We start from the raw sequence: 14,755 nt of genomic DNA, 5'->3' as shown, positions 1-14,755 counted from the left end.
GTAACTAAAATGATAAAACAAAATCTATATTTTTATGAGTAGCCATCAATTTTAGTTTCACAACATTATAGTTTGTGGAGAAGTATTTTTAGAAGAAAACATATACATTATACTCTATATTTATATTTAATATAATTATACTTTATATCTATATTTAATATAGTTTGCATTATTATATTTTAATTAGCTATTATTCTCCTGCAATCTAATTGGATACTATTTTCCATCATTTCTTATAATTTCTAATATAGTAAAAATAAAAATTAGTATAAAATGACAATATAGCACCCAAAGGCCACTCATTGTTTGGGGGGAAATTATTACTCATATAGCCAAGACTAGTAAGGGCTGAAGAATATGTCTGACAGGCCCTGGTGAAAAATTGAACATTCTTGTCCTCCAGGAAAAAATAAGTAGGGAATATATGACTATATATGCAAGAGTATTATGCTCATGTACCTCAGATAGGATAATGAATGAGGCTACTTAAAACTTCAGACAAGGATATAATTTAGAATTTGTCCTTCAACTAAGAGCATTTTTCAATGAAGGACATAGTCTGAACTTAGTCGAGGGTGGGCTGGTTTGAATCCCACTCCACAGATCATGGAGACTGTACACACATACTGTGCAAAGTTAGAGTGTCAGGCTGTATAAGCAGAAATGTCCAAGTGAATCTCTCATAATCAGCTCTTCTGAAGAATGCTTAAGACTCTCTTACTGTGGTAAGGGAAGTAAAAGACTTTAGCACTAAGTATGATATAATAAAGATCCCAAAGACAGGAGAGGAGGAAGGAAAATGAGTGATAGCATTTTACTGGCTCCCTGGAACATAGATAGATCTAAGACCATGACACTAGGGAGGTTACTTCTCCTCTGTTCCTTTTGAAGATAAATGTTTAGGAGTCCAGAGATATCTAGCAAATCTTTGGCAATTTCTTAAAAATGAAGCAAACAACATCTACGTTGGTGGAAAAAGAAGATTTTTTTTTTCATAGTTGTTAAGAAATCCAATAAGAAAAAAACCCAAAATAATGGAAAAGCTTTGTAATTTTAGCCTTGTGGTTTAGTGTAGTTAGAGATTCCAGAAGCAACATTTCTCAGGATCCATCTCTGGATGGCATCAGCACCAACTGATTCTAGTGAGTCTCTACTGCAACAGCAATGTGTAGTTTCTTGGAAGAGGGGTGGGATTGGGGATCACACAGACGTGTGATATCTCAAAGTGATAGTGGCAAGACAAAGGGAAGAACTCGTTCTTTTTTCTCTTTTTTTTTCAGTTTTATTGGGGTATGATTGGCAAATAAAAATTGAGTATTTTGATTGTACAATGTGTTTTTTAAGGTTTACAATGTGAAGATTTAATATATGTATATATTGCGAAATGATTACCACAATCAAGTTAATTATCATATCTATCACTTCACATAGTTACTGTTTTGTGTGTGTGTGGTGGGAACACGGAAGATCTACTCTCTTATCAAATTTCAAGTATACAATACAGTATTATTACTGATATCACCATGCTGTACATTAGATCTCTATAGCTTACTCATCTTATAACTGAAAGTATATACTACTTGACCAACATCTCCTCATTTTGTACACTCCTGTGTAAAATGGAAATATTCCCAAAATCAATCTACAAATTCAGTGCAATCCCTATCAAAATCACTACAGCTTTTTTTGCAGAAATAGGAAGCCTGATATTAAAACACATATGTAATAAGCAAGGGGCACTGCATAGTCAAAAAAATCTTGTAAAAGAATAAAGCTCGAGGACTCACACATTCTAATTTCAAATCCTGAGAAGGGAAAAAAGCCTGAGAAGGAAAAGACTAGGAAAGGAGGTATGTGATGGAATATGGGCTTTGAAAAGCTCTCACATAAACCTGGAAATCTAGAAGGCTGCTTACATGCCCAGGGCTGGACACATTCTCAGAAAAGACCTGAGAAGACCCTAAGCTTTTAACTCGGGATGATGTATAGGCTCCATGCAAGCAGGAAGTGAAGGCTAAGGCAAAGTTATAAACAGGCTTGCTAAGTGTTGAAAGAGGTACTCAACACAGAGCCAATCTGCAAAGACTTTAGTGATTGTACATGAAAAAGAATCATGTTTACAAAGATAGTTTAGAAATTCACTACGCAAACAAACATAAGCTATAAAGAGCAGCAAAAACAAATACCAGGAGGAATTGTAATCTGATATCCATAGCTGCCACATTATAATACTCAAAATGTCTAGTTTTCAACAAAACATTATGAGGCATGTGAAGAAACAAAGTCTGACCCACTCACAAGAAGAAATCAATAGAAACTGTTTCTGAGGAAATGCAGATGTTGGTCTTAGACAAAGATTTTAAATCAACTGTTTTAAGTATCCTCAGAGAGCTAAAGGAGACCCTAGAAAAAAACTTGAAGGAAACTAGAAAAATAATGGCTCACTAAATAGAAGATATCAATAAAGTCAGAACTTGTAAAAAGAGCCCAAATAATTTCTGATGAAAAATGAACAGGCTCTAAGAGACCTGTGGGATACCATCAAGTATACCAATGTACACATAATGAAAGTCCCAGAAAGAAGTAAGACAGAAGAAGGGACAGAAAGAATATCTGAAGAAATATTCACTGAAAATTTCTAAAACCTGATCAAAGAGCTGAGTCCACACGTACAAGAAACTCAACAAAACTTCAATAAAGTTTTTATTACGCAAGATGAATAAATTCTAGAGATCTGCTGTTCAACATAGTGTCTATAGGTAACAATACCATATGTCTCATGTTAAGTGTTCTTACCACAAAAAAAAAGAAATTCAATTAGCTCCAACTAGAATAATCTCAGAGATTCACAATGAAACACAATATAATCAAACTCTCCAAAGGCAAAGACAAAGAGAGAATTTTTAAAGCACCAAGAGAGATGTGAATCTTCATATACAAGATTAATAGATTTTTCATTAGAAACCACATCAGTAGAATGAAACAATCAAAGTGCTAAGTAAAAAACAAAAATGTCTAACAAGAATTCTTTTACGGCAAAAGTATCCTTCAAAAATGGAGGAGAATTTAAGACATTCCATGAAAAGTAATAGCTGAAGAAGTTGGTCACTCGTAGATCTGCCATACAAGAAATCCAAAATGGATTCCTTCAGGCTGAAATATAAGGACCCTAGACAGTAGCTTGAAGCAATCCAAAGGAAGAACAAACACTGGTAAAGGTAACTGAAGATGTGAAAACAATAAATAAATCCAGTGTCACTGTATTTTTAGTTTATAACTCTTATTTTTATCTATATTATTTAAAAGACAAATTAATAAAACAATAGTTTTGAATCCATGTTAGTGGGAGCACTATGCATAAAGATATAATTTGTGAAAATAACAACATAAAGCAGGAAACTGTGTAAGAACAGAGCTTTTTGTGCTATTAAAGATAAGTTAATAGTAATTCAAACTAGATTGTTATATATTTTAGATGTTAATTTATAATCTCCAGGCCAACCACTAACAAAAAAACTGAAAAGAAAGTGAGAAAGGAATGAAAATAGTACAGTAGAAAAAAAGTCAATTAAATACAAAAGAAGATGGTAATGGAGGAATTGAACAAAAAACATATAATACATATAAAAGAAATAACAAAATTGCAGAAGTAAGTCCTTCCTTATCAGTTATTACTTTAACTGTAAATCAATTAAAGTCACACATTAAAAGGCATAATTTTGCAGAATTGATTTAAAAAATAATCAACATATAAGCTGTCTTCAAGAGACTCACTTTAGATCCAAAAACACAAATAGTTTGAAAGTGAAAGGAAGGAAATATATATTTAATGGAAATAGTTACCAGGAGTCCTGGTATGTTTACACTATCATCAAACAAAATAGATAAGTCAAAAATCATTATAAGAGACAAAGACATTGTAATTGATAAAAAATTAATCCATTAGGAAGACATAACAATTATAAGCATACATACCCAACAACACAGCAAGAAATCATATGACACAAAAACTGACAGAATTGAGGAGAGAAATAGCAACAATAATAGTTGGAGGAGATTGGATCAAGATGGCAGAGTAGCAAGCTCCTTAGCTCACCTCCTCCCGCTGACACACCAAAACTACAACTACATATAGAACAACAATTGTTGAGACCTACCTGAAGACTTGTAGAGCAGATTTTTCACAACTAAGGATATAAAGAAAAAGCCACATTAAGATGGGTAGGAGGGGCAGAGATACAGTCTAGTCAGGACTCACACTTCTGGCTCAGAGATCCACAAGCAGGAGGGATATTATAACTGTGGATGTCTTCCGAGATGAGCAAGGAGCTTGAGCCCCACAATGGGCTCCCCAGCCTGGAGAATCTGTGCTGGGAAGATGAATCCTCATAGAGTCTGGCTTTGAAAACCAGCAAGGCTTAATCTAGGAGAGCTGGGGGGCTACAGGAAACCAAGACTCCGCTCTGAAAGGGCACATGCACAAACTCACATTTGAAGTCCCAGTGCAAAGGCAGCAGTTTGAAAAGTGCCTGGGTTATAGATGAAGGAGATAACATCGACTAATTTTAGGGCATATGTCAGAGGGGCAGGGATCTGTTGGAACTTTGTCTGGGGGCAGAGCACTGGTAGGCCCTATTTTTCTTCCTCCTAACTAGCTGACCCAGCCCTGATGGATGCCATTTCTGATACTCTCCATCTACCTTGTTAGCAGTTAGCAGTGCTTGCCCTGCCCCAGCATTCCCCTGCAGATATGCCCTGGCTGACACCCCTCCAAAGTGGCTTCCTCCCTGTCCCACCCAGTGGGTGGCTTTGCCCAGCACCAGAGCCCCTCCAAAGGGCTCTCACCTTGAGGGGCCAGCCCAGCAACCAAAGTGCCCACAGCAATCATGGCTCCAGTACAACAGGAAGGTGCATGCAGTCTACACAGTGGACATACCTGGTGCACCTGGCTCTGGTGACCAGGGGGGATTGTGCTATTAGGCCCCATAGGACACCTTGTACATAAGGCCAACCCTTCAAGACTGGGAGATGTAGCTTATCTGCATAATACATAGAAACAAACAGTTAGGCAAAATGAGGAGACAAAGGAATATATTCCAAACAAAAGAAGAAGACAAAACCTCAGAAAAACAACTAAACAAAATGGAGATAAGCAATCAACCAGATAAAGAGTTTGAAGTAATGGTCAGAAAGATGCTCACTGAACTGAGAAGAATGGATGAATACAGTGAGATCTTCAACAAAGAGAAAATATAAAAAAGAACCAATCAGAGCTGAAGAATATAATAACTGAAATAAAAAATCCACTAGAGGGAATCAACACAAATTAGATGATGCGGAAGAACAGATCAGTGATCTAGAAGGCAGGGTAGTGGAAATCGCCCAATGGGAACAGCAAAAAACAAAATTTTAAATGAGGATAGCTTAAGGAACACATCTGGGACAGTATCAAGCATACTAGCATTTGCATTATAGGGGTTGCAGAAGAAGAAGAGAGAGAAAGGGACAGAAAACCTTTTTTAAGATAATGGCTGAAAACTTCCCCAACCTGGCAAAGGAAACAGACATCCACGTCCATGAAGCACAGAAAGTCCCAAATAAGATGAACTCAAAAAGACTCACACCAAGACATGTAATTAAAATGTCAAAAGTAAAGATAAAGAGTAAATCTTAAAAGCAGCAAGAGAGAAACAACTACTTACATACAAGGCAACTCCTATAAGACTATCAGCTTATTTTTCTGCAGAAACTTTAGAAGCCAGAAGCAAGCAAAACAATATATTCAAATTGCTGAAAGGAAAAAGCTTACAACCAAGAATACTCTACCCAGCAAGGTTATCATTCAGAACTGAAGAAGAGACAAGCAAAAGCTAAAGGAGTTCAACACTGCTACTATGGCCTTACAAGAAATGCTAAAGGAAATTCTTTAAATGGAAAAGGAAAAGCCCTAACTAAAAATAAGAAAATTATGAAAGAAAAAATATCTCACTGGTAATGGCAAACATTGTAAAGGTAGTGAATCATCCATCTATATAGCTAATTTGAAGGTTAAAAGACAAAAGTAGTAAAATCATCTATATCTACAATAATTAGTTAAAGGACACACAAAATAAAAAGATGTAAAATATGACATCAAAAACATAAAACATGGAGGGAGGGGAGTGAAAATGCAGTGCTTTTAGAATGTGTTAAAACTCAAGCAACATCAAAATAGACTGCTTTATACTGAGGCTGTTATATAAGAAACTCATGGGAGCCATAATCCAAAAACCTGTAGTAGATATAGAAAAAATAAAGAGAAAGGAATACAAACATAACACTAAAGAAAGTCATCAAATCACAAGAAGGAAGCAAGAGAAGAAGAAAGGTACAAAGAAGAACTACAAAAACAACCAGAAAACAATTAACAAAATGGCAATAAGTACATACCTATCAATAATTACTTTAAATGTAAATGGACTAAATGCTCTCATCAAAAGACCTAGGGTGGCTGAATGGATAAAAGAAACAAGACCGACATATGTGCTGTCTATAAGAGACTCACTTCAGTTCTAAAGACACACACAGACTGAAAGTGAAGGGATGGAAAAATATATTCTATGCAGATGGAAAGGAAAAGAAAGCTGAGGTAGCAATACTTATATCAGACAAAATAGACTTTAAAACAAAGCCTGTAACAGGAGACAAAGAAAGACATTACATAATGATACAGGCATCAATTAAACAAGAGGATATAACACTTGTAAATATCTATGCACTCAACATAGGAACATCTAAATACATAAAACAAATATTACCAGACATAGAGGGAAAAACTGACAAGTAAGACAATAAAAGTAGGGGACTTTAGCACTCCACTTAGATCAATGTAAAGATCAACCAGACAGAAAATCAATAAGGAATCATTGGCCTTAAGTGACACATTAGGCGAGATGGACTTAATATATACAGAACGTTCCATCTAAAACTAGCAGAATACACATTGTTTCCAAGTGCCCATGGAACATTCTCCAAGATAGCTCACATGTTAGGCCACAAAACAAATCTCAAAAAATTTAAGAAGACCGAAATAACATCAAGCATCTTTTATCACCACAACAGTATGAAACTAGAATTCAGTTGCAAGAAGAAGACTGGAAAAAACACAAAAACATGGAGGCTAAACAATATGCTACTAAACAACAAATGGGTCAATAAAGAAATCAAAGAGGACATAAAAAAACTTCTTGAGGAAAATGAAAATGGAGATGCAGTGCTCCAATATCTATAGGATGCAGCTAAGAGGGAAGTTTATAGCAATACTGGCCTACCTCAGGATCAAGAAAAATCTCAAATAAACAGTCTAATAATACACCTAAAGGAATCAGAAAAAGAAGAACAAAGCCCAAGGTTAGTAGAAGGAAGGAAATAATAAAGATCAAAGTGAAAATACATGAAATGATGCTAAAAAAATAAAGATTAATGACATTAAGAGCTGGTTCTTTGAAAGGATAAAACTGATAAACTTTTAGCCAGACTCATCAAGAAAAAGAGAGGTCTCAAATAAAGAGAATAAAAATGAAGAGAAGTTACAACTGACAACCCAGAAATGCAAAGAATCATGAGATTACTATGAACAATTATATGCCAACAAATTGGACAATTTATAAGAAATGGATAAATTCTTAGAAACATACAATCTTCCAAGACTGAATCAGGAAGAAATAGAAAATCTGAATAGATTGATTACTAGTAATGTAATTGAATCAGTAAACAAAAAACTCCCAAGAAACAAAAGTCCAGGACCCATACAGCTTCACAGGTGAATTCCACCACACAGTTAAAGAAGAGTTCATACCTATCTTTCTCAAACTACTCAAAAAAATCAAGAAGTAGGAATACTTCCAAACTCATTCTATGAGGCAAGCATTACCCTGAAACTAAAAACCAAAGACAGTACAAAAAAAGGAAACTACAGCCTAATGTTACTTATGAACATAGAGGCAAAAATCTTCAGCAAAATATTAGAGAACCAAATTCAAAAATACACTAAATGAATCATACACCATGATCAATATGAATTCAAAAAGATCTATGCATCTCTATATTCACTGCAGCATTATTCTCAATAGCCAAGATATGGAAGCAATCTGTGTCCATCAACAGATAAACGGATAAAGAAGATGTGGTATATGCATATATATACACACACACCATGGAATATTACTCAGCCATAAAAAAGAATGAAATCTTGCCATTTGTGACAAAATGGATGGGCCTAGGGGTATCATGCTAAGTAAAATCAGTCTGACAGAAAAATACAAATACTGTATGATTTCACTTATATGTGGAGTCCAAAAAACAAAACAAATGAACAAATACAAAACAAAAACAAGTTCACAGATACAAAGAACAAACTAGTGGTCACCAGAGGGGATAGAGGCAGGAGGATGGGTGAAATAGGTGAAGAGTATTAAGAGGTATATGCTTCCAGTTATAAAATAAATAAGTCACATGGAGGTAATGCACAGCATAGGGAATATAGTCAATAATATGGTAATAACTTTGTACGGTGACAGATGGTTACTGGACTTGCTGTGGTGATCATTTTGTAATGATATAAAGGTCAAATCACTATGTTGTACACCTTAAAGTAATATAATATTGCATATCAACTATACTTCAATAAAAAAACAATAATAGTTGGGAACTTTAATATATTGAATTTCAATAATGAAACAACCAGACCGAAGCAACTATAAAGAAATAGAAGACTTGAGCAACACTATAAACTGACTAGACCTAACAGAAATATACAGAAGTCTCCATCCAACAACAGCAGAACACCCATTCTTCTCAAGTGCACATAGAACCTTCTCCAGGATAGATCATATATTAGGACTAAAAACCAAGTCTTACTGAATTTTAAAAGGTTGAAAATATGCAAATATGCAAAGTGTCTTCTCTGACCACAGTGGAACGAAACTAGAAATCAATAACGGAAGGAAAAATGGAAAATTCACAAATATGTGGAAATCAAACAATATATTCTTAAATAATCATTGGGTCAACCAAGAAATTGCAAGGGAGATGAAAAATACTTGAAGATGAATGAAAAAATACAACATACTTAAACGTATAGGATGCAGCAAAAGCAGTGCTCAGAGAGAATTTTACAGCTGTAAATACCAACATTAAAAAAGAAGAAAGATGTCATATCATAATTTATCTTTATACCTGAAGGAAATAGAAACAGAAGAGCAAAGTGAAAATAAACCTAGCAGAAGAAAGAAATAGTAATGATTACAATGGAATTTTTTTTAAAAAAAGAGAAAAATAAGAGAGAATTAATGAAACCAAAAATTGAATCTTTGAAAAGTTCAACAAAATTGGCAAGCTTTACCTAAACTGACTAAGGAAAAGAGAGAGGACTCACTAAAATTAGTAATGTAATAGCGAACATTACTACTGATCTTACAGAAATAAAAAGGATTATAAGAGCAGACTATGAAAAATTCTATGCCAACAAATTGTGTCCTAGATGAAATGGAAAAATTCATAGAAACACATAAAATGCCAAACTGACTCAAGAAAATCTGAGCAGCCCTATAACAATTAAAGAAATTGAATCAATCAAAAACCTCCCACAAAGAAAAGGTCTGGACCAGATGTGTTCATTGGTAAACTGTACGAAGCATTTATAGAAGAATTAACACTAATCCTCAAACTCTTCCAAAAAATAGGATGGGGGAAATAGTTTACAACTCATTTTATGAGGCCAACATTGCCATGTTGACAAGGACAAAGACAATACACGAAAAGAAAACACAGGGAAAACATCTGCAATGAATATAAAAATAAAAATCATCAACAAAATACTAGGAAATCAAATCCAGCAGCATACTAAAAGGATTATACACAATGACCAAGTGGGATTTATCCCAGGAAGGTTGGGTCAACAATCAAAAATCAATCAATATAATAAAAGCATATTAGTAGAATGAAGGGGAAAAAATTAACGCAGAAAGAGCATTTGACAAAATCCAACACTTTTTCATGATTAAAATAAGACACTAGGAGTAGAAAGGCACTTCCTCAACCTGATAAAGGACATTGATGAAAAACTGACAGCTAAAATCATACCTAAATGTGAAAGAGACCACAATGAAATACCACTTCATACACATTAGAATAGATATTAAGAAACAAATAAACAAACATAACCAGAAAATAACAAGTATTGGTGAGTATGTGGAGAAATTGGAATCCTTGTACGTTGTTTGTGGGTATGTAAAATTATGCCACTGTGGAAAACTATAAAATTTCCTTAAAAAGTGAAACATAGAAGTACTATATATTCCAGCAATTCCAATTCCAGGTATATACCCAAAGAAGTGAAAGCAGGGATTCAAGCAGATATTTGTACAATGTTCACAGCATCATTGTTCAGCATAGCCAAAAAGTGGAAACAACCCAAATATTCACCAACTGATGAATGGATAAACAAAATGTGATATACATATACAATGGAATATTATTCAGCATTAGAAATAACTGAAATTCTGATATATGCTACAACGTGGATGAATCTTGAAGACATTATGCTAAATGAAATAAGCCAAACAAAAAGACAAATATTGTATGGTTCCACTTATGCTATGTAACTAGAACAATCAAATTCATAGACATATAAAGTATAACAATGGTTATCAGGGACTGAGAGGAGGGGGTATGGGGAGTTATTTTTCAATGAGTATAAGTTTCATTTTGGGATGATGAAAAAGTCCTGGAGATGAACAGTAGTGATGGTGTGTGTGTGTACTAAAGGCCACTGAACTCTACAGTTAAAAATTGTGAAAATGGTAAATTTTACGTTATTTGTGTTTTATCACAATGCTAATTGCTGAAAGAAATTCAAACAGATGGAAAGACATCCTGTGTTCATGGATTGGGAGACTTAATATTTTTAAGATGGCAATACTTCCCAAAACAATCTACAGATTCAAGGCAATCCCTATTAAAATCGCTACAGCGTTTTTTGCAGAAATGGAAAACTTGATATTAAAATGCATACATAATAGCAAGGGGCACTGCATAGCCAAAATAAACTTGTAAAAGTAGAGTAAAGTTAGAGGATTCATACATCCTGATTTCAAATCTTAGTACAAAGCTACAGTAATCAAGACAATGTGGTACTTGGATTAGGAGAGACATACAGACCAATGGAATATAATTGAGAGTTCAAAAATAAATGCACAGATCTATGGTAAATTGATTTTTGACAAAGGTGCCAAGACCAGTCAATGGGGGAAAAATAGTCTCTTCGAAAATGGTGCTGTGAAAACTTGATATCTACATGCAAAAGAATAAATTTGGACCCTTACCTCAAATCACATACAACAAAAAAAACCTCAAAATGAATCAAAGATCTTAAATGTAAGAGCTAAAACTATAAAACTCTTAGAAGAAAACATAGGGGTAAATCTTCATTATCTTGGATTTTGCGATAGTTTAGATATAACACCAAAAGTAGAGGTGACAAAAGAAAAAATTAATGAATTGGACTTCATTAAAATTAAGATCTTTTGAGTTCCAGAGGAAACAATAAAGAGAGTGAAAAGACAATCCACATAGTGGTAGAAAATATTTTCAAACCACATACCTGATAAGGGACTTGTATCTATAACATATAAAAAACACAACTAAACACCAAAAGACAAACAACCCAGATCACCCCTAACCAAGTATTTGAATAGACAGTTCTTCAGTGAAGATATACAAATGGCTAACAAGCACATTAAAAGATGCTTAATATAATTAACCATTAGGGAAATGTTAATCGAAACCACAATGAGATACCACAATGAGATACCACTAGGATGGCTATAATTAAAAAAAGAAGTTTTGACAATGATGCAGAGAAACTGGAAGCTTCATATGCTGCTGATGTGAATGTGGTGCAGCCACTGTAGAAAACTGTTTGGGAGATCCTAAAAAAGTTAGATAAAGTATTACCATATTACTCAACAATTCCTGATCCTAGATATATACTCAAAATAATTTAAAATAGGTGTTTAAACAAAAATTTGTATATGAATGCTCATAGAAGCACTATCCACAATAGTTAAAAGGTAGAACCAACCCAAATATATCAACTGATGAATGGATAAACAATTTGTGGTAAACACAATGGAATATTATTCAGCCATGTAAAGGAATAAAGTACTGATACCTGTTAAAACATGGATGAACCTCGAAACATTATGCTAAGTGAAAGAAACAGAAACAAAAGGCCACATGTTGCATGATCCCATTTATATGAAATATCCAGAATAGGCAAATTCACAGAGACAGAAAGCAGATTAATGATTGCCAAGGCAGAGGGAAAGAGGAGGAGGAAGAATGACTGCTTAATGGTTATGGTGTTCCCTTTTAGGGTGATCAAAACCTTTGGGAACTAGATAGCAAGGATAGTTTCACAACACTGTGAATGCCCTAAATGTTACTGAAGTTTTTACTTTAAAAGTGGCTAAAATGGTGAATTTTATGTGAATTTTACCACAATGTAAATATTTTATTGAGCACATCTATTATGTTCAAGGTACTGTGCTAGATACACTGCAGAGGAAAACATGCTGAGACACAGTCCCTTTCCTAAAGGAATTTACGATCTTAAGGGAATGTAAGTTCAAAAACAATGTAAAGAGGTACAAATAAAAACATGGGCTTGAGAGGAAGAAGATATTATTTATAGCTTCAGAGTATTGGGAAAGGCTTCAAAAAGGAGGTTATAATTTACATAACCTTCAAATCATGTGTTAGTATACAGGCATATATCAGACGTATGTAGCAGCCTGTTAATCAATTAATAGGTATAGCCTGCCTGCTATGAATAAGGTACTGTGCTTTCTGCTGATAATACAGTAGTGAATACAAGAGACATTTCCATGGGCTACACTCTGTTATGGAAACCTGATGATGTTAATTAAACAACAACAAACATAAGCATTTTGAAGGAAAATTATAGTGCGCCCTGTGATTACAGCAGGGTGATTTCACCTTCTCCTAATTGTTCAAGGGGAATGGTGGAAGCAAGCATTCTAGAGGGAACCGCAAGACCCTGATAGAGCATGGCAAGATTCATAGAACTGAGAGAAATGAAGTATAGGTGATCATGTAATTTATCTTGCAAATGTGACCACATTTTAGACTGAAAGGGAATTGCTATCAATAATTATGCCAGGACAACAGGAATAAATTGGAACTCTCCCTAAGGAAAACCCTGGATTAGAATCAACTCAAATAAAGCTGAACAGGGCAAAAGAGGGGGAGTTAGTAAATAATGAAGTCAAGAAGGTAGGCCAGATTAATCAGGGCGTTGTAGGAAATTGTATGTGTTTTCAACATATTCCCAAGAACAAAGAGAAGCATTTTAACAAGAGGGAATGGCATGACTGGATTTATGCTTTTAAACAGCACTCTATCAGTAATATGAAGAGATCGAAGTGGATAAAGTGGTGAAATAAGTAGGTTCAAGGATGTGAATGTAGGTAGGATCAAATGGATTTTGGCAAATGAGTCTGAGAAGGCAGTATGTAGCATACTGTTGATGATGATGATACTAGTCTTCCAATTTTGTGCTTAAGGTAGTAGGAAATCGGGATTCATTGACAGTTTTCAAAAAGGGTAGTATGATCAGATTTTGATAACCTTATTATTGGAGATAAATTACCTATAAATTTAAGTAAACCCTTATCAAGGTAATTTATTTATTTTTCCTTTTTTAAAAAAATAAATTTTACTGAGGAAGCTTAGCCCTGAGCTAACATCTGTTGCCAATCTTCCTCTCTTTTTTTTTCTTGCTTGAGAAAGATTAGCCCTGAGCTAACATCTCTGCCAATCTTCCTCCACTTCATATGTTGGCTGCATGGCTGATGAGTGGTGTAGGTCTGGCCTGGGTTCCAAACCCGTGAACCTGGGCCACTGAAGAGGAGCGCGCCGAACTTAACCACTATGCCACGGGGCCGGCCCTGGACATAGTTTATTTTTAACCTGGATCAACTCCCATGGGACATATTTTATAATCTTACAACTCATCTCTCTTGGAAATATAGTCTATTTGTCATATATTATACTTCTGTGAGCTTCAAGGGTTAAACTGTAGTTTATGAATACATTTGTAATCAATTATGTGTGCATTTTATAGTTTTATAATATTGAACATATTCTCCATCAATTTCATTAAATTTCTACAGGATCCTTTTTTAAACCATACTTTTTACCTTGCTACAACAAAAAATGTCCTTTCAAACCCCTCTTTTTGTGATTTAAGCACCATGATTAACATTTTCCTAACATTATTCAAAACTCAAAGGATACAACATCATAAAAACCCCACAAATTTATTTATTAAGTAGATAGACAATCTGAGCTATTTCATAGTTTCATAAAATAATAATTTAACAGTAGGAAGAAATATTCGGCCTTAGTCTTGTGAAAAATGCAGTGGTTCACTGATTTGATTTAGATGAGAAATTACTGCATGAAATAGGATCATGAAAGTTACCAGAGGGGAAGCCAGGAGGGAGGATGGTGAAAGGAGCAATAGGGCATATGGGTACAGTGACAGATGGTAATTAGTCTTTGGGTGGTGAACATGATGAGTCTACACAGAAACTGAAAGATAATGATGTACACCTTAAATTTATGTAATGTTATGAACCAGTGCTACCTCAATAAAAAATTAAATAAACTGTAAAAAAAGTGTTTCTAATTT

General features: G+C 34.4%; 1 protein-coding gene across 1 annotated transcript in view; it reads right to left on the bottom strand.

The window, feature by feature from the left end:
• Positions 1-14,755, bottom strand: part of KLHL4 (kelch like family member 4) — a 108,938-nt gene that overhangs the window by 68,364 nt on the left and 25,819 nt on the right. The window lies entirely within an intron of this gene.

This window comes from Equus caballus, chromosome X, assembly GCF_041296265.1.
Source record: "Equus caballus isolate H_3958 breed thoroughbred chromosome X, TB-T2T, whole genome shotgun sequence".
NCBI lineage: Eukaryota > Metazoa > Chordata > Mammalia > Perissodactyla > Equidae > Equus > Equus caballus.
This window is presented reverse-complemented; position numbering and strand designations above follow the sequence as displayed.